Below are 18,729 nucleotides of genomic sequence, written 5' to 3'. Positions count from 1 at the left end.
TTTCCAGAATTAACAAAACGTTTAGTTATATCATTTGTGTGGTCAATGTATGTCACACACCTAAAACATATGCTTCTCCTTAAAATGCTACTCAGAGAATGTTTTTTCTGTTCTAAATTTGATTCCTAGGTATTCTTTGACTGTGTGCATGTATGTGTGCATGCACGTGTGTGTTTATTTTTTTATAAAGTCACCTGGAAGCCTATAATGGCCCCAAAGAAGTCTGCCTGTGGGCTGAAGCACATCTCATTTCCTCCAGGTCTGTGCTTGTTACAGTACACTGTGGTGCTCTGTCTTCTTTTCACTGCCCAACAAGAAAAGTCCCTTGAGGACACAAATTCCATCTTATGTTTTCCCAGAACTCAAACTGCCTATGGCTTCTGAGCCAGTGGATCAGGCATGGTGCTAGGGTGGTGATGGGTAGATGGAAGTCCCAACGTAGATGCTTATGGTTCAGTGGGGGTCTCTGGAGTGAAAAATGTCTATGATGTCAATATATGGCAATAAATCCTAAATTTATATGTGACCCAGGGGACAATAGGTCATAAATTATTTGGTTGTAAAGGCAGAAGGAGGAGAGAGTGTGGTCACCGAGTAACTTGACTTATAATCACTGAATATTTGACTTTTCCTATTACCACTAGATACTGCTGAAACTAGAGATAAGAAATGCTGAATTAGAGAATCAGTTCCCTTGTTTCCAGTGAGGTGATGATGGTTCATAGTTCCACACAGGTGCAACTTGTAGTCAGGATTTAAAACATTCAACAGTAGGCAATAGCCCCACCTTGCTCCCAGTTCCAACCATGTGCCTGATACTCCAGAGGGGGAGGAGATAAATGCAGGGCTCACCTCCAAATTCTGTCCACTCAGCCTGTTCTCTAGGTCTGGAAATGCTTCCCTCCACTTTTCTGTCTGATGATTTCCCACACATCTGTGATAGGTTAAAGATGGCTGCTAATCCTCTCATTGAGAGATGGAGTCTGTATCCCTTCACTTTGAATCTGGTTTGACTCTGTGACTACTTGACTGATAGACTGTGATGATCCTAAGCCTCGGAGACTGGCAGCTTCCACTTCCTATCTCTTGGAATGCGGGCTCTGGAGGAAACTAGCTGTCACGTGATAGGTCTGGCTCCCCTGAGACTGCCATGCCTGTGAGAAGCCCATGCCCTGTGGAGAGGCCATCGAGGGTGAGATGTCATGTGAAGAAAGGGAGAGGCCAAGGGACACTGAGGTACCAGGGAGACAAGGGAGGGAGCCTCATGTAGTGGATGCTCTGCCCTAGCTGCGTCAACTAACACCCATGGGTGAGAGATGAACCACTCACCTGAGCTCTTCTTGAATTCCTGACCAGCAAAGTCATGAGCAAAATAAGATGAGTGCTTTAAGGCAGTAGGTTTTTGTGTAGTTTGTTACATAGTACTAAACACCTGAAACAATATCCTTCAAGATCATGGGCAGTAAGTGTCATATTTGGGGGACAGATTTAATCTCCCCCAACTTCTCCCATGTTCCTCTGTCCAAAGCAGTCATAGCAGTCACTTTTGGTTGACTGTCTCCTGTGATTTAGGCACAGTACTTGGCCTTTTACATACATTTTCTCACTGATCTTGCAAAACAAATCTATAAAAAAGATATTCTCATTACATTGACCAGGAGGTTGGAGCTGGGAATTACCCAAGATTATTGAAGATCCCACAGGGAAACACTGAAGAATTGGAATCTGACCCTGGTTCTGTCTGACTCTTTCCACAGCAGAACCCTGTATCCATTCTAGCCTTAGTCTTTGTAGATTATGATGATCTCCTTTTGAATCGTTCTCCATGTGCCACACTGCAAGGGAGCGTTTTCTGTTCACTGTGATGCTCTCGAGCATCAAGCACTATCTCAGGCTCAATCAGTCTCCCTTGAATGAGTGAACAGCCTGCAGAATAATTTCTAGAAAATCAGCACAAGGCTGTATTCATGTGAAAGAGATAGTTGCCTTCCAGGGGAAAGGGAACAACTCTTAGCCATACTTAGAAGCCCAGGTTCTGCGGTCCCTACTGATTCCATTTTGAGAATATTGGCAATGGTAGCATTCAGTGTGTAGCCACGAGCCTGGGCTATCTTTACCTGAATCTTCAACACATAGTACTATATCAGCATATTAACAGCGAACGAATATTATTGTATGTAGTTGCTGTGAGAAAACTTGTCTAATAGAGGAGCTTGCTCTAAATAATGGAGAGAACACAGTCACCTCTGCAGGAGAGTCTCCTATCTTTCACAGCTAAAGCTATGGGAGTTGAGAATGCAAAAGTGAGGCTTACTTAAAAGCAGGGAGACAGATAAGCAGCCTTAGACAAGGCAGCACATGTCAGATTGGGATAAGAAGTCACAGAGATGGGACTTTCTGATTTCCTGGTGCTCTCACCCATATTTAGTATGGACAAGAATTTTCCCTGAGTCTCCTAAATCTTGTTCTTGCTGACATTGTTCTCCCTTTGACACTTTATTGGGTACATTCCATGAGCATTTACCCAACAGGAAATATATAGCAAAGAACATTTAAGAGAAAGCGGCACCGCCCGATTTCTTTGTGAAAGCAGAATTGATGCAAGGGATTTCCAAGTAGAGTGAGGCAAATAAAATGCCAGCTTAGAGCTTAAATCCTGCCAGAAGACCAGAAATAACTTACACAATGTGACCTTTTCCCAAGCATGCTTGTGTAAGGGAAGAGCTACAGTGAGAAGAGAGGAAACTGTCTGCAAGAGAGATTAGACCTTGAGGTGTCTCTTGTGTCTTGATACCCCCGGGTACAGTTGGAGACTCTTGAATCATTTAGGAGAGGGTAGAGACTTTGTTAATTTTGTCCTATATTGAAAGAGAGAAATGAATTCCCATTATAGTTTCCTTTACATTTTCTTAATGGATTTGATAAAAAGAGACAGATTTTGTAATGGATTGGATTTTGATTAGCTTTCTGTCCCATTCTCTGAGTACACTGGAATTTAATTAAAAAAAAGAAAAACACCTTAATCTTATTGGGGTCAAGCAGCTGTAATCTTGTGGGTTTGGGGATGTGCACACACCCTTTTGCTGGCTGTGCGAGGGTCTGTGTTCTTGTCAGTAACACATCAGTATTGTCTGCTGGGTAAGGAATATGTTTGAAACTCAAGAGGAAAACATGGAACATCCACTGCTTGTATTATATTTCTTTCTTCACATGTCTGTCATTTTTGTTAGAACATTCAGTGAAATTAGGTCAGTTATGGTTTTAGTTAGCAATGCAGATCTTGTGTTGTACACAAATCATATGATGTTTCTAATTATCTCTGCTTTTTAACGTTGATCTGAAACCAAATCCTTAACTATGCATGGCTTAGAGGTGTTTCCCTCTCCCCCTTTCCTTTTTGCTTTGACTTCTTTCTGGGGCAAATATGAAACTTAATCTTGCAATAGCAAGACACAATATTCTTGGCTTTATAGGCAGCTTGAAAGCCCAGGGTTAAGAGGGAAAGAAATGGATAATTAGTGTATAGTTGTAGATGGAGATTTTTGGAATAATTAATTGCATGATCCACTACTCTATTTCTAAGGGGTACTGTAATGCTTATCTGAATTTTCTAGGTACACCAAAGAGCCTTTGGAAGTCTCAGTGGTCTTCCTTAGGCCAAGAGCTCTAGATTTTCTGGCTCTTGAGCTGTGCTCAGTTTTCAAGGGTACGGAAGTTTTTGAAAAGTGTTTCTGCTGGTCTCAAAATGTGAGCTTCTATGCGGTGGCAGAGGGAGGGGAACCTGGGAAATGCAACAGGACCTGTAAGGAGACACTACATTGCTTTGTTTTTTTTAACTGAGTACAAGTGGGAACAGTGTCACAAAGGGTTTTCAAAAACACCTCTCTGTTGAGTTTTAAAAACAGGATTGATTCTCTTCAGTCTAGTTTATCAGATGCTAGGACAATCCAACTGTGCAGATGTGCCTCAAGGCAGAGACCAAATGAACTCCAAATGCTTTCAGATCTGCAATTCTGTAAAGAGACAGGAAAACCCTCAGTGTTGCTTAGCCCTCTGGGGCTGGTCCTTGGTCACAGCCTTTAAGGGTTTTAGGCATGATTTGCGGCAACATGGATGGATTTGGAGGGCACTATGCTAAGTGCAAGGAGATCCAACCAGTCCATTCTGAAGGAGATCAGCCCTGGGATTTCTTTGGAAGGAATGATGCTAAAGCTGAAACTCCAGTACTTTGGCCACCTCATGTGAAGGGTTGACTCATTGGAAAAGACTCTGATGCTGGGAGGGATTGGGGGCAGGAGGAAAAGGGGACAACAGAGGATGAGATGGCTGGATGGCATTACTGACTCGATGGACGTGAGTCTGAGTGAACTCCGGGAGTTGGTGATGGACAGGGAGGCCTGGCGTGCTGCGATTCATGGGGTTGCAAAAAGTCGGACACGACTGAGCGACTGATCTGATCTGATCTGATGCTAAGTGAGGTAAATCAGACAGAGAAAAACAAATACTGTACAATATCATTTATATATGGAATCTAAAAAGGTACAACAAACTAGTGAATAAAAAGAAAAGGAAGCAGATTCACAGATATAGAGAACATAGAGAAAAAGCTATTGACTCCCAGTGGGGAGAAGAAAGGGGGGTGGGCAAGATAGGGGCAAGGGATTTTAAAAAAGAAAAGGTTCTTATGGGGTTGTAGGAAATCATGTGTGAAATTTTTGAACATTGTAAAGCACTGTAGAATTTTTAAATAAATAAATAAATGTAAATGTCTTAGGCATGGAAGATTCTTGGAAACCTAAGGCTTGAGAGAAGCTGTGAGTGAGGAAAAGAGAGTCAGTTTCACTTGCTTTTCCTTTCCTTCTTTAATGTGTACAAGACAGCAAAAGAGACACTGATGTATAGAATAGTCTTATGGACTCTGTTGCAGAGGGAGAGGGTGGGAAGATTCGGGAGAATGGCATTGAAACATGTATAATCTCATGTATGAAACGGGTTGCCAGTCCAGGTTCGATGCACGAAACTGGATGCTTGGGGCTAGTGCACTCGGACGACCCAGAGGCATGGTATGGGGAGGGAGGAGGGAGGAGGGTTCGGGATGGGGAACACATGTATACCTGTGGCAGATTCATTTTGATATTTGGCAAAATTAATACATTTTGTAAAGTTTAAAAATAAAATTAAATTAAAAAAAAAAACATATTTGTTAAGTACCTACTAGGTACTAGGACCTGTGATAAGCTGTGGGAATTAAAAAAAAAAGAGTAGGTGATGGCCCTTGCCTTCAAGGAGCCCAGAGTGTGATGGAGGAGGCATAAGATGTGAAGGAATCATTACTATATGATTCTGGCAGAGGAACTGTAGTGAACTGAGCTGTGTTCCATAGAAAGCTAGGTTCAAGCCCTCACTCCTGCTGCCTGGAATGCAAACTTATTTGGAAATAGAGTCTTTGCACATGTAGCTAAGTTAAAGGTCTTGAGGTAAGATCACCCTGGACTAAGACTGGGCCCTGAATTATCGACTGGTGTCCTTATAAGAGAAATGAGAGGAGCACTTGAGATGCAGAGACACACAGGGAGAATGCCAGGTGATTACTGAAGCAGAGATTGGATTTAAACAACATCAGCCCAAGGGTGGGGCTTCCCTGGTGGCTCAGATGGTGAAGGATCTACTTGCAATGTGGGAGACCTGGGTTCGATCCCTGGGCTGGGAAGACCCCCTAGGTCTCCCAGACCTCCTAGAGGAGGGCGTAGCAACCCATTTTAGTATTCTTGCTGGAGAATTCCAGGGACAGAGGTGCCTGGTGGGCTACAGTCTGTGGGGTTGAAAGACTGAGCGATAAGCACAGCACAGCTGAAGGGTGCCATGGTTTCCAACAACCAGGAGAAGCCAGGAAAAGGTGAGGAAGGATCACGTCTCAGAGCCTCCATGGGGAGTCAACCCTGGCGCACTCTTGATTTTGAACTTCTGGGCTCCAGAGTTGTGACAGAATACATTTCTGTTGTTTTCAACCCTGTGTATGCTAATTTGTTATGACCGCCTTAGGAAATGATTACAGATATGTTTAAAAGAAGAATCAGAGAACAGTTGTGTCTAAAAGCTCAGGGAGGGCTTCTCAGAGATGTACCAACTTAAGCAGAATCTTGAAAGGAGATCAGTTCACCAGTTGCTCAGTGGGGTAAAAGACATTATAGGCAGAGGGAGCCTTACAGCGAGTTCAATGTTAACAAATGTGTCTTCAGAAAATGCTATATCATCAGTGTAGCTGGAGCACAGGGAGTGATGTGGGGAATGAGAAACAATAAGAAAAATGAGCAAAATTGTGACGGTTTTATATGGCACATTAGAGAACTAGACTTTCTCTGGGGATTTGTCCTCAATTTCTCTGTCATAATACAATGTGCCTGTGAGATACATTGTGAGTAATTTACTATGAATAATAAAATGCTGAAGTTTTCTAAAATAATTAGTTTTGTTTTCAACTAGTGGGATTTGAAATTATCCAGGTAAATAAGCCATCCTTGCTCGTATTTTGATGTATTTCTTCACTGGGAGGGAAAGGGGCAGAGCTGTGACAAGTATTTAGACAACCGTGTATAACTGGTACCACTGATGAATGTGAACACCTGTTGTGTGTGTGGCAGAAAAGAATCTCACTGCTTTGGATGGTAGAAATCCAACAGAGACTTTGAAGTAGAACAGTGAGAACATGATTTTGACTTCTCAGGATAACTTTGAAGGTGATGCTGAGAAGGGGAAAGAAATGGAAAGATGTTTGTTCTGGAGAGCTGGTGGTAGTAGTCATGACCAGGATCAGTAGAAATCATGATCTTAGTGGCTTTGGGGATGGTAAAATGAGACGGGCAGTTTTTAAGAGATCTTTCTGAGATAGAAATTACTAGTCTATGACTTGGAGAAGGAAATGGCAACCCACTCCAGTGTTCTTGCCTGGAGAATCCCAGGGACGGGCGAGCCTGGTGGGCTGATGTCTATGGGGTCGCACAGAGTCGGACACGACTGAAGTGACTTAGCACTTCAGTCTATGACTACGGGTCACACAGAGTCGGACACGACTGAAGCGACTTAGCAGCAGCAGCAGTAGATGTTGATGTCATTGATTGAATTAGAGAATATGGTGTGGGGGGTAGGAGTAAGGTTTTGAGAGAGGATAATGAGTTGAAATTGCTCATATTTGATTTGAAATCCAGAAAGAGGTGTCTGAAATCTTCCAAAGTATAGGTTACTGGGTATCACCACCCATGGTGGAGTCTGATACCTTGATGGGGAACTCTCCATTGAAGGACAATTGTCTAAAGTATGCAGAAGACAGCCAAGAACAAAATTTGCAGGGAAAGGTCATAATAAGAAACAAGGGTGAGGTGAGTCAATGAAGGGTCATTGGCTTCACCAATGAGCCAATGGCTCATATATACATATGGGTCAGAGGAGAACAAAAATGAAGGCTCTCTTGAAAATCAAGGAAGATCTGGTATACTAGCTTTCTAAGGCAGCCATAAAAATTACCACAAGCTTGCCTTAAAACAAAAATTTATTCACTCACAGTTCTGAAGACAAGAAATCTGAAATCAAGAGCCCAGTAGACTCATACTCTTACTGAAGCAGGGGAATCTTTGCTTTCCTCTTCCAGGATGTGGTGGCTCCTGGTGTTTCTTGGCTTGGGCAGCACAACTCCAGCCTCAGCTTTTCTCTTCACATGACCTTCATCCTTTTGCTTCTGTGTCTCAATCTCCCTCTTCTTTTCATTATAAGGATACCACCAATCTGAATTAAAAACACATTCTAAATCTAGGATGCTCTCATGTTGAGATCTTTCATTTAATTGCATCTGCAAAGACTCCATTTCCAAATAAGTTTACATTCCCAGCTACTGGAGGTTGGGACTAGGATACAGGTTTCTGTGAAACACAGTTCACTACAGAAGTCATACCAAATGTCAGAGGAAGGAAGATTGGACATTAGATTGACAAGAAGAAAGTTATTGATGACTTGAATCAGAGCAATTCCAGGAGAGGAATTTCAAGCTGCTTGTTCAGCTCATGACTTAGTAGATCTACAGGTAATGATGGGTATAGCTTTCCCTCTAGAAGAAGGCAACATCAGTACTTCAGCAGGCAAAATCATCTAGTTTACAAATGATCTAGCAGAGGACCAGAAAGGTTAGGTCATTTGCCCAAGGTCATATCACTGGAGTTCAGCCTAGATTTTCATCTTCCAGAGCTCTGCTCAGATTTATTTACTTTTGGAAAATATAGAAATCTCCCCATAAAAGTAAAAATCATTCATAAGCCTGTAACTTTAGAAAATAACCTGATGGAGGGCTAGAGAGGTTAGTTATTCTACTTTGGGATCAAAGGGAGGTAGGGTAGTCAACTGTTTCCTGTTGGCTCAGGCCTGGAAGGGTTCCTGGGACATGACTTTAGTGATAAGGCAGGGAAAATCCTTCAGCAAACTGAGACAACTTGATTACTGTAGTTAGAGGAGGGAATTATTATAGGGAACCAACAAGACCTGTGATTCAGGGACAGGGTGGTAGCACAGATGCAGAATAGCCAGTGATTAGCCAGGGCCTAGCGGAGAAGGCAATGGCACCCCACTCCAGTACTCTTGCCTGGAAAATCCCATGGACGGAGGAGCCTGGTAGGCTTCAGTCCATGGGGTCGAGAAGAGTCAGACACGACTGAGTGACTTCACTTTCACTTTTCACTTTCATGCATTGGAGAAGGAGGTGGCAACCCACTCCAGTGTTCTTGCCTGGAGAACCCCAGGGACAGGGGACCCTGGTGGGCTGCCATCCATGGGGTCGCACAGAGTCGGACATGACTGAAGTGACTTAGCAGCAGCAGCAGCAGCAGAGAGAGAGTGGGGCTTCTCTGGCAGCTCAGTGGTAAAGCATTCGTCTGCCAATGCAGGAGATGTGGGTTCAATCCCTGGGTCAGGAAGATCCTCTGGAGGAGAAAATGGCTACCCACTACAGTATTCTTGCCTGGGGAATCTCATGGACAGAGGAGTCTGGTGGGTTGCAGTCTATGAGGTTGCAAAGAGTTGGACACGACTTAGTGAGTAAACACCAATAATGAGCAGAGAGGGGGCTGGATATAGGGGAGGTGGAGAGAAGGAGGTGGAAAAACTTAGGAAATCAATATCTCATCCTCTCCCTCCTCCCAGTCTCCAAACTGCTGACTTAACTGGAAAGTTGAGGGGCACAGGCTTATATTCCATTAAGATCATTCTCTTGGACACTCAGAAGTACAGGAAAGGGCTGAGAATGAACCTGAAGAAACAAACAGTCGATAATCATTAGAAGCATTTATGATGTGCTGGATATTGTGTTTGAGATTTTAACAAAAAGTATCTCCTTTAAGAATGGTATGGAGATTCCTTAAAAAACTGAAAACAGAGCTATATTATGGCCCTACAATCCCACCCCTGGGGGTATATCCAGAGGAAACCATGATTCAAAAAAATACACATACCCCAGTGTTCATTGCAGCACTATGTACAACAGCCAGGACACGGACAGAACCTAAATATCCATCGGCAGATGAATGGATAAAGATGTGCTTCATATGTACAATGGAATATTACTTAGCTTAAAAAAAATATAATATCATTTGCAGCAACATGGATGCAACTAGAGATTATCTTACTAAGAGAAATGAGCCAAAGACAAGTATCAGATGCTATCACTTATAGGTGAAATCTAAAACAAGAGATACAAATGATCTTATATACATAACAGAAGTGGACCCACAAACATAGAAACAAACTTACAGTTACCAAAGACCTAGAATAAAGGAGGGATAAACCAGGAGTTTGGAATTAACATATACACACTAATGTATATGTGTGTATAGGAGAAAATAGGAGAAGGAAATGGCAACCCACTCCAGTATGCTTGCCTGGGAAATCCCATGGACAGAGGAGCCTGATGGGTTACAGTCCATGGGTTTGCAAAGAGTTGGACAAAGCTTAGTGACTAAACAACAATGACAAGTACTTACTGTATAGCACAGGGAACTATACTCAATACTTTATAATAACCTATAAAGGAAAACATTTAAAAAGAATATATTTATATAAACAGCATCACTTTGCTGTATGCCTGAAACTAGCACCACATTTTAAGCTAACTATCCTTGAGAAATCTGTATGCAGGTCAGGAAGCAACAGTTAGAACTGGTCATGGAACAACAGACTGGTTCCAAATAGGAAAAGGAATACATCAAGGCTGTATATTGTCACCCTGTTTATTTAACTTCTATGCAGAGTACATCATGAGAAACGCTGGACTGAAAGAAACACAAGCTGGAATCAAGATTGCCGGGAGAAATATCAATCACCTCAGATACGCAGATGACGCCACCCTTATGGCAGAAAGTGAAGAGGAACTCAAAAGCCTCTCGATGAAGGTGAAAGTGGAGAGTGAAAAAGTTGGCTTAAAGCTCAACATTCAGAAAACGAAGATGATGGCATCTGGTCCCATCACTTCATGGGAAATAGATGGGGAAAGACTGGAAACAGTGTCAGACTTTATTTTTGGGGGCTCCCAAATCACTGCAGATGGTGACTGCAGCCATGAAATTAAAAGACGCTTACTCCTTGGAAGGAAAGTTATGACCAACCTAGATAGCATATTGAAAAGCAGAGACATTACTTTGCCAACAAAGATTCGTCTAGTCAAGGCTATGGTTTTTCCTGTGGTCGTGTATGGATGTGAGAGTTGGACTGTGAAGAAGGCTGAGCGCCAAAGAATTGATGCTTTTGAACTGTGGTGTTGGAGAAGTCTCTTGAGAGTCCCTTGGACTGCAAGGAGATCCAACCAGTCCATTCTGAAGGAGATCAGCCCTGGGATTTCTTTGGAAGGAATGATGCTAAAGCTGAAACTCCAGTACTTTGACCACCTCATGCGAAGAGTTGACTCATTGGAAAAGACTCTGATGCTGGGAGGGATTGGGGGCAGGAGGAGAAGGGGATGACAGAGGATGAGATGGCTGGATGGCATTACTGACTCGATGGACATGAGTTTGAGTGAACTCCGGGTGATGGAGAGGGAGGCCTGGCGTGCTGCGATTCATGGGGTTGCAAAGAGTCAGACACGACTGAGTGACTGATCTGATCTGATCTGATCTGATGCTTTAAAAATATTATGTCCTTTAATCTTCAAAAGTACTTTGAGAGGTAGAGATCATTTAAGCCCAGCATTCACAGATGATGGAGTTTATGCTTAGAGGAGTAAAGTAACTTTATTGTTGAATGCTTTTGTATGTCAGGCCACAAAGCAGTGCCTCAGTTTCTTCCTTTAAAGCACATAATCATCCTAGTTACACATAATTCCTTGGGAACTTCCAAATCTATATACATTTGTAGCTACAAACAATGACAATTTCTAGAGTTAGTTTTACTTATTTTTCTCTTCACTCTTACATAAAGAATTTAAATTATGTTAATACAGACAATCATAAAAAGTCAAGCAGGCAAAAAATGTAAACTTGAAAAAGTCAGATCAGATCAGATCAGATCAGTCGCTCAGTCGTGTCTGACTCTTTGCGACCCCATGAATCACAGCACGCCAGGCCTCCCTGTCCATCACCAACTCCCGGAGTTCACTCAGACTCACGTCCAAAATATCACTAGGGTTGCGAAGCATAATCAGTTGCTGTAATTGGGATGAAAACTTGACCTGAATTTCTTGGTGGTCAAAATGAGAAGGTAAACAGGGGCAGTCACATAGTTCTTATTGTTCACAAACAACAAAAATGAACAGCTGCTATGAGATAAATACTGTTCCAAGTGCTTACATGTCTATCCCATATGACCCCCCACAACAACCCTTATTGCAGTTGAGGAGAAAGAGGTATTGAGAGGTTAGTAGTTTATCTACAAGCATATAGCTAGTAATTGGTGGAGCTAGGTTTCACACCCAGACCATCTGACTATACCCCTATACTGTGAGGGACAGAGGGGCCTGGTGTGCTGCAGTCTATGGGGTCACAGAGCTGGACATGACTGGGCGACTAAACAACAACAACAACAAAGTTGTTTCTAAAGGTTGTTTCTCTGTCCTCGAGAGAAAGAAAAACTTTTCAAATACTTGGTTCTATGTTTTCTAATGTGGGACATTTACCCACAGAGAAGCCTAAAAGAAGTAGTGGATCAAGGTCTTAATGATCCTTCTTTGCTGAAAATGGAAGATTTACCAAAAATGCTAGTCAGTAGTAGAATCCTTCCTGAAATGAAGACAATCGGATCTATACTTGGGTAATTGTATCTATGTAGTAGTCATTGTTAGTCCCATTAACTGTTTCCATGTTCATGCAATACCTTGCTTTTTTCTTACACACAATACAAAATATAAGCCATGTGTGCATGTGCTATAATGCTAGTGAGGAGGATGAAGGGAGACAGAAGAGAGGACTGATTCTTTATAAAAATGCACACCAATGCAAGGAAATTGAGTTACCAGAGTCTGGAAGAGGAATCGTTATGGACTGAAAAACTTCCATGGTAAGAGCCAATTGGTGTAGATATCGAATAAACACATGGCTCTTAGTAACACTTTGTCATGACTTATTTCATGTTATGTTGAAAAGTCTTTGATCCACGAACAAATGTCCTATGATCTGTTCCAAGGCGTTTTGTCCTTAGGATTTTTTAGTATAATCAAGATTACTGAGCTTTGGAGAAACACACATTTTGACCAATATATTTTTCATATCATATGCATAGGATTTAGTAAGTCTTAGATCTATGGACCCTTGGTGGGCCCACAAGTGGCTTGCAAACAAATAAAAGAATTTACAGTGCAGTCCCCATTATGTGGCTTGGGTTAAAAATATCTGGCATTGGGAGACTTTTGACTGCTTGTTTGGGAACCCATTGTCAGTCTTCTGTATGATTACATATTCATTCATATTAGGCATTTACTTCAGACATTAGTCAGGATGGTTGCAGTTTTGATTTATTGATTTTGATTTATGGATCATTTTGGTTTTGGAGAGGCCATTTATTCTATTCTTGCTACATGCATATCAGATAAATGTGCTATCTTAGAAGGTAAAAGACCCAGGGCATGTGAACAGCTTGGTGGGAGCAGGGAAGGGGGCTGGCACAGACAGGCTGTTGACTGCCAGGAATATTTAGGCTAAAAATATATGAGGTAGAGGCAAGGACATGGCTGTGCATCGTATTTTTAATGTACTGATACTTTGGCTTTAGTTTTGTGACTGAAGTTAAATGTGGGAGGATCTTGTGGGTGTGTGTTTCTGTTTCTATGTGAAAAAAATTTATTTGGTGGTGCTATGAAATTTTGATTTCTTCAATCAGGTTCACAGCCATTCTCATGGTCTCAAGCCACAAACATTACCTCATAAATGGCACCATGGAAATCTGTCAACAAAATTCGACCTACTGAAATCAGGTCTTGGAATAGCAGCTGCTGGTGCTCTGGCTCAAAAAGCAGGTGTGAGACCACCTACGGTACCAGCTCAGAAAGCTTCCTGTCAGTATGAAACCAGCGTGGGCTTCCTCCAAGGTGCCAAATCATGCAGCAGATAGCATAGCAACATGAAGATAAAATGTTAATATAATTTACTTTTCATAAGCACTTGGGTTGGTGCCAGAGAAACAAATTAATTATAAAACAACTGCTCAAACCAAAGCACTCAGCCTGAAGCTAATGTACAAGGGTCTGCTTCTGAACATTTCTGTTTTTCTGTTTATGGAGTACCAGGCTGTGAGAATCTTTGTGGATGGAGGTAGGGAGGAGACAGGTTGGTTTAATCTGTTGTAGGACAGCACTTTACGTCTGTTTTTACAAGAAAGAACATGTAATATAAGATGTACGTGTGTGTGCTAAAGGGTGGGGAGTGGAGGTGGGACTGATTAAGAGTGGAAAGCTGAGAGGGCTGTCAAATGCAGAGGGGGCTCCTCAGTCAGGGAGGTCCAAGGTTTTATTGCCTGAGAACTGTATAACTCACTGCCAAGGCTCCACCCTCATTGTGCAAATGAAAGCTGCAAAAGCAAAGGACAAGTGGAGAAATCATTAGGAAATCTTGCCTACAACGCAGAAACAGCATGGGTGCTCCCTGCTATCTTTCATGGACAGCCCCCCACCCTTGCAGTTCTGAGAGACAAGCAGCATTGAGTTCACTGTGCCGGAAAAGCAAACATTTTGCAAACTCTTTCAAAATCTTGAAAATTTGGTTTGCCTTTGCTTCTACCCAGAACTGTTTGGAAGATCATTATATTTTTAAACCATCTCATGCTTTCAATAGCAATTTATCTAAAAGCTTTCTGGTTAATTTTATAGTTTATTAAAAGTCTAAAGTTTTATAATACAAGTAAGCGTAGGCTGAGATTGAGTGTTGGAGAAAGGAACAATCTGGCTGACCATACTGCAGGAAGCTGGAGGCAGAAAGGAAGCAAGACGCTGTCTTGTCTACGAAATTCATCTTGATGTGAAGCATGACTGGATTTGAGAGGACCACATATACTCTAAGTAGGGCTGTCTATGGCAACCAACGCATAGTGTGCCGTGGCCTAAGAGTGTCTATTGTGGTGTTCACTCACTGCAATTTATTTTCCATGAAATTGGTATTTGTGAATAAAATGTAACAGTTCAGTACCAAGGCAGCAACAATTACACTGAATAATATCAGATCCCATTAGGTTTATTCTCTTTGGAAACCCGGCATCCTCTGATTAAGGGGGGCAAATCCAGCAAGGCATACAAGGTACACAATGACTATACCATTCTTAATTCAGTGTTAGCTCTTATTTGAGTTGCCTGGGCCCAGATATGAGAGAGATTATTGTGATTAAAAAATTAAAATCTGAAGAAATATTTTAAGACTCTACTTCTATACAGACAGACCTTTGGAATGACCCAATAAAACAGAAGGGAAAAAAAAAAAAAGATATCCTTCTGCATAAGTGCTGGACAGTCCTCTTCCTCAGATATTCAAATTTTTAACTTAATAATTTTTTAGAGCAGTTTTAGTTTTATTGCAAAACTGAGCAGAAAGTACAGAGTTTCCTATACAATGCCTGGCCTGCCACACATGCAGCCTCCCACACTCGATAGTGTCCCTCACCAGAGGGTACATCTGATACAATGGTTGAACCCACACTGACCCATCATTATCAATCAAAGTCCGTAGTTTATGTTAGGGATCATTCTTGGTGCTGTAAATTCTGAGGGTTTAGGCAAATCTATGATGACATAAATCCACTATTGTCGTATCCTACAGAATTGTTTTACTGACCTAAAATACTCCAATACTTTGGCCTGATGCTAAGAACTGACTCATTGGAAAAGACCCTGATGCTGGGAAAGATTGAGGGCAGGAGAAGGGGACGACCGAGGATGAGATGGTTGGATGGCATCACTGACTTGATGGACATGAGTTTGAGCAAGCTCCGGGAGTTGGTGATGGACAGGGAAGCCTGGCGTGCTGCAGTCCACGGGGTTGCAAAGAGTCAGACACGACTGAGTGACTGAACTGAAAATACTCTGTGTTCTACCTTTTCATTCCTCCCCCTCTTACCACCCCCCCCTCAACTACCAATGTTTTTACTGTCTCCATAAGTCATACAGTGCTTTTCCATAAGGTCATATAGTTGGAATCATACAATGTATAGTCTTTTTAGGGTGTCTTCTTTCACTAAGAAATATGGTTTTATGGTTTCTCTGTGTCTTTTCACAGCTGGATAGCTCATTTCTTTTTAATGCTGAATAATATTCTATTGTCTGGATGCAGGTATTCAATTTCAAGTAAAGCATTCTGCTGAAATGGAAGAAACAGTAGTGGTTTGTGCATTGTGGGACAAAAAGGGACTTAAATAAACAGCTACCTGCCCCAGTGATAGTTGAATGAATTAGGCCACATCATTTTTCTTGGTAAAACAGGACTGAGTTTTCCATTACAGAGTATGTCCTCCATTCTGGGAATTTCCTCATTGTCACGAGGGAATCCCTTTCTACTGGGTTCTCTAAATATTTGGAATATGTTTGGTAGTGAGGACGGAATTTACTATTCAGCCACAGCATACTGGATTTTCTGTACACATAGACTGAATTTTTTGGTAGAGAGAAAGTTTCCCATTGAAAGAAAATTTCTGGAAGTCAGCCCTCATCACGTGAGGAATTTGCCTGCCATTCACAGGGCATTGGGCTTTGGCATACTGGGTGCTGTTTTGCCATAAAGGACAGTTCTATGCTATTTAATTTTAGCTTTTTTTCTTTTGTTGGTAAACAACAGCATTTTATTTCTCCTTTAGAATTAATAGTGAGAGAAGAATAGTAGCTTCACATGAAAGGCAAAACAGACATAAAAGTGATGCTTAATGTTTGTATGAGGGTGTTCAGTTTGGGGATGCTTAAAAGAATCATATAGGCATGGTGTGTAGTGGAGCAGATTAGGGAGACTTTTCCAATTCTTCTGGATTTAGTAGAGTGGGCTTTGAACATTTTCCAGTTTGGTGCTGGATGTCACGAGAAGACACATGGGTTGTACAGTTTGTTAATGATGTGTTGTTAGCATTTAGTGAGTACTGACATGGACGAGCTGGTGCTGCTGACTCAATGCAGTAAACATTTGACTCATCCTGACAGAGCCTCTTTTCATGATGAAGGGCACCACCTGGCAGAGGATGTGCCAAAGACTGATTTATAGTCCCTACAGCATGGACACCAACGAATTCTGGATTCTCTCACACTGCCTGCCGCGTTCACAATGCCAGAATGGGCATCAGCCTGTTCCATCCCATCACCTTCAGCCCTGGAGGGCTTTTACGCTGATGTTTGATGCAATGCCCTGCCTTCCAAATTCTCAGCCCCTCAATTCTTTTGTTTTGAAATGAAAGATAGCATTTTATTTCAAAGTTGACTTCCATTAGGCATTATAACCAGGATGTGTAGAAATTCCCAGAATAGATTCTGAAAAATGTTCTTTATAAACGTGAAGAGAATCAAGGGTCAGTAAACAGTCCCATTGAATTAAGACAGATTAAGCTCTCACCACATGCCAGGCACTGGGTTAGGGACTGAGGCTGTATAGATGAATAAACCATTACCCCTAAGCTTGAGGAGTTGTCAGTAAGTGTGTGAAAAGTCCTTATCAGAAAATGATGATAGTACAGCCTGATATGAGCAGCAGTATACATATCAACACTAGGGTAATTAACTTTGTGTGGGGACCAGTACACGGTGTGTGTCATGGAAGACTCCATTTGGCTGGAGGAAAGGAGGTGGAAAGGGGCATTTTAGGCAGAAATAATTGCATGTCTTAGGCACAGAGGTATAGTATGTTACAGTAATAGAAGTTTACAGTTTATTGTTTCTGGAGCATGAAGATGAGAAGGTGAATGTAGGACAGTTGAGTGGCTGGAGAGTCAAGTAAAAGCCATATCGGGAAGCACTTTTTAGGCCATTAAGGAGCTTGTGTTTATCTTGCAGATAATAGGGAAGCACTAAAGGATTTAATCAGAAGGGTGACTTGGTTGTCCTTATAATTTAGAGAGATACTTGTGAGACTTTTAGAGGTGATTTAGAAGAGGACAAGATTGGACAGAGGGAGACCAATTAGGAAACTATCACTCATATTTCAGACACCTTTCATAACTAAGAAGATTGAAGACAGGATGAAACAGAGATGACAGAGACAGATGGGAAACGGGAAGAATTTGGAGATATGGCTGAAGGCGGAGCGGCGAGAGGGGGTTCTGGATGACCCACAAATTTCTGTCATGGGGGAGTAGTCATCGCCACAGTGAAGCCACAAAGGATGGAGAGAATACATGAGGGGAAGCAGGATTTTTGAGTTGTATAATGGAGCGGTGACTGAGAACGCACAAGGAATAAAATGTTTGGAGCTAGGCACTCTGCATCTGGGGGTGTTGCGGGACAACAGGTGAAGAACTGTAGTAGGTAGTGGAGATGTGAGCATATGATCATATTGGCATATTTCACAGGGACTCTCAGCTCTAGATGCTTTGTTCATCGACAAAAAAATCTGCTAAATCTTAGGTGTGATGTTACTTGTCAGGTGTTCAGCTTGGCAGGGTTCTTATTCCTAAGATATCAAAATTTTCATTTCAGTTTTTATTTTATGTGCTTATAGTTAAGACACATATCTGTCCTTGTTCTTATTCTTTACTTTTCCCTTTTGCGGTGGAGAATATTAGTAACTCTCTACTTTGAATCAAGTAGAGATATGCTCCCCTATCTAATACCCAGCTTCATCTTATGCCTCTTTTTCTCTCATCTTGTCCTAGTCACCACAATAAATGCAACACCTATCCTGTGTTATCCAATTCTTACAGTAACTCACTGCAAGAAATGCCTTATAGTTCCACTCTGAAGATAAACGAGGCGAAGATGACTCAAATGAATGTCCATTGACAAACAGGAGCTGGAATTTGGGCCTGATTAATTTCAATGCTTATACGCAACCACTAGACACATATTTTTCATGATTTATTTAAACAAGTCAAAGAAATTTTTTGAAGTATTCTGGAGCATTCATCTAACATTCTGTAGAGTTGAAAAAATGAACAAAGGAATACAATTTAACATAGCCCTAACCCTTTTTTAATACCTCATTTAGTAAAAGGGACTTTCTATGACATACTGGAAATCTTTCATCATTTGAGCTGGTTCAAGACAATGTTTCTACTTATACAAATGAGTCAAGAGCCTCATTTTGAGGTTGT

At 41.7% G+C, this 18,729-nt stretch overlaps 1 pseudogene; it reads right to left on the bottom strand.

Moving 5' to 3' along the window:
* LOC112446801 (NADH dehydrogenase [ubiquinone] 1 alpha subcomplex subunit 12-like) overlaps window positions 1-18,729 on the bottom strand; it is a 119,281-nt pseudogene that overhangs the window by 17,990 nt on the left and 82,562 nt on the right.

Source organism: Bos taurus, chromosome 5 (genome assembly GCF_002263795.3).
Source record: "Bos taurus isolate L1 Dominette 01449 registration number 42190680 breed Hereford chromosome 5, ARS-UCD2.0, whole genome shotgun sequence".
Classification (NCBI taxonomy): Eukaryota; Metazoa; Chordata; class Mammalia; order Artiodactyla; family Bovidae; genus Bos; species Bos taurus.
The sequence above is the reverse complement of the archived record's forward strand: the minus strand, read 5'-3'. Positions and strand labels throughout refer to the sequence as shown.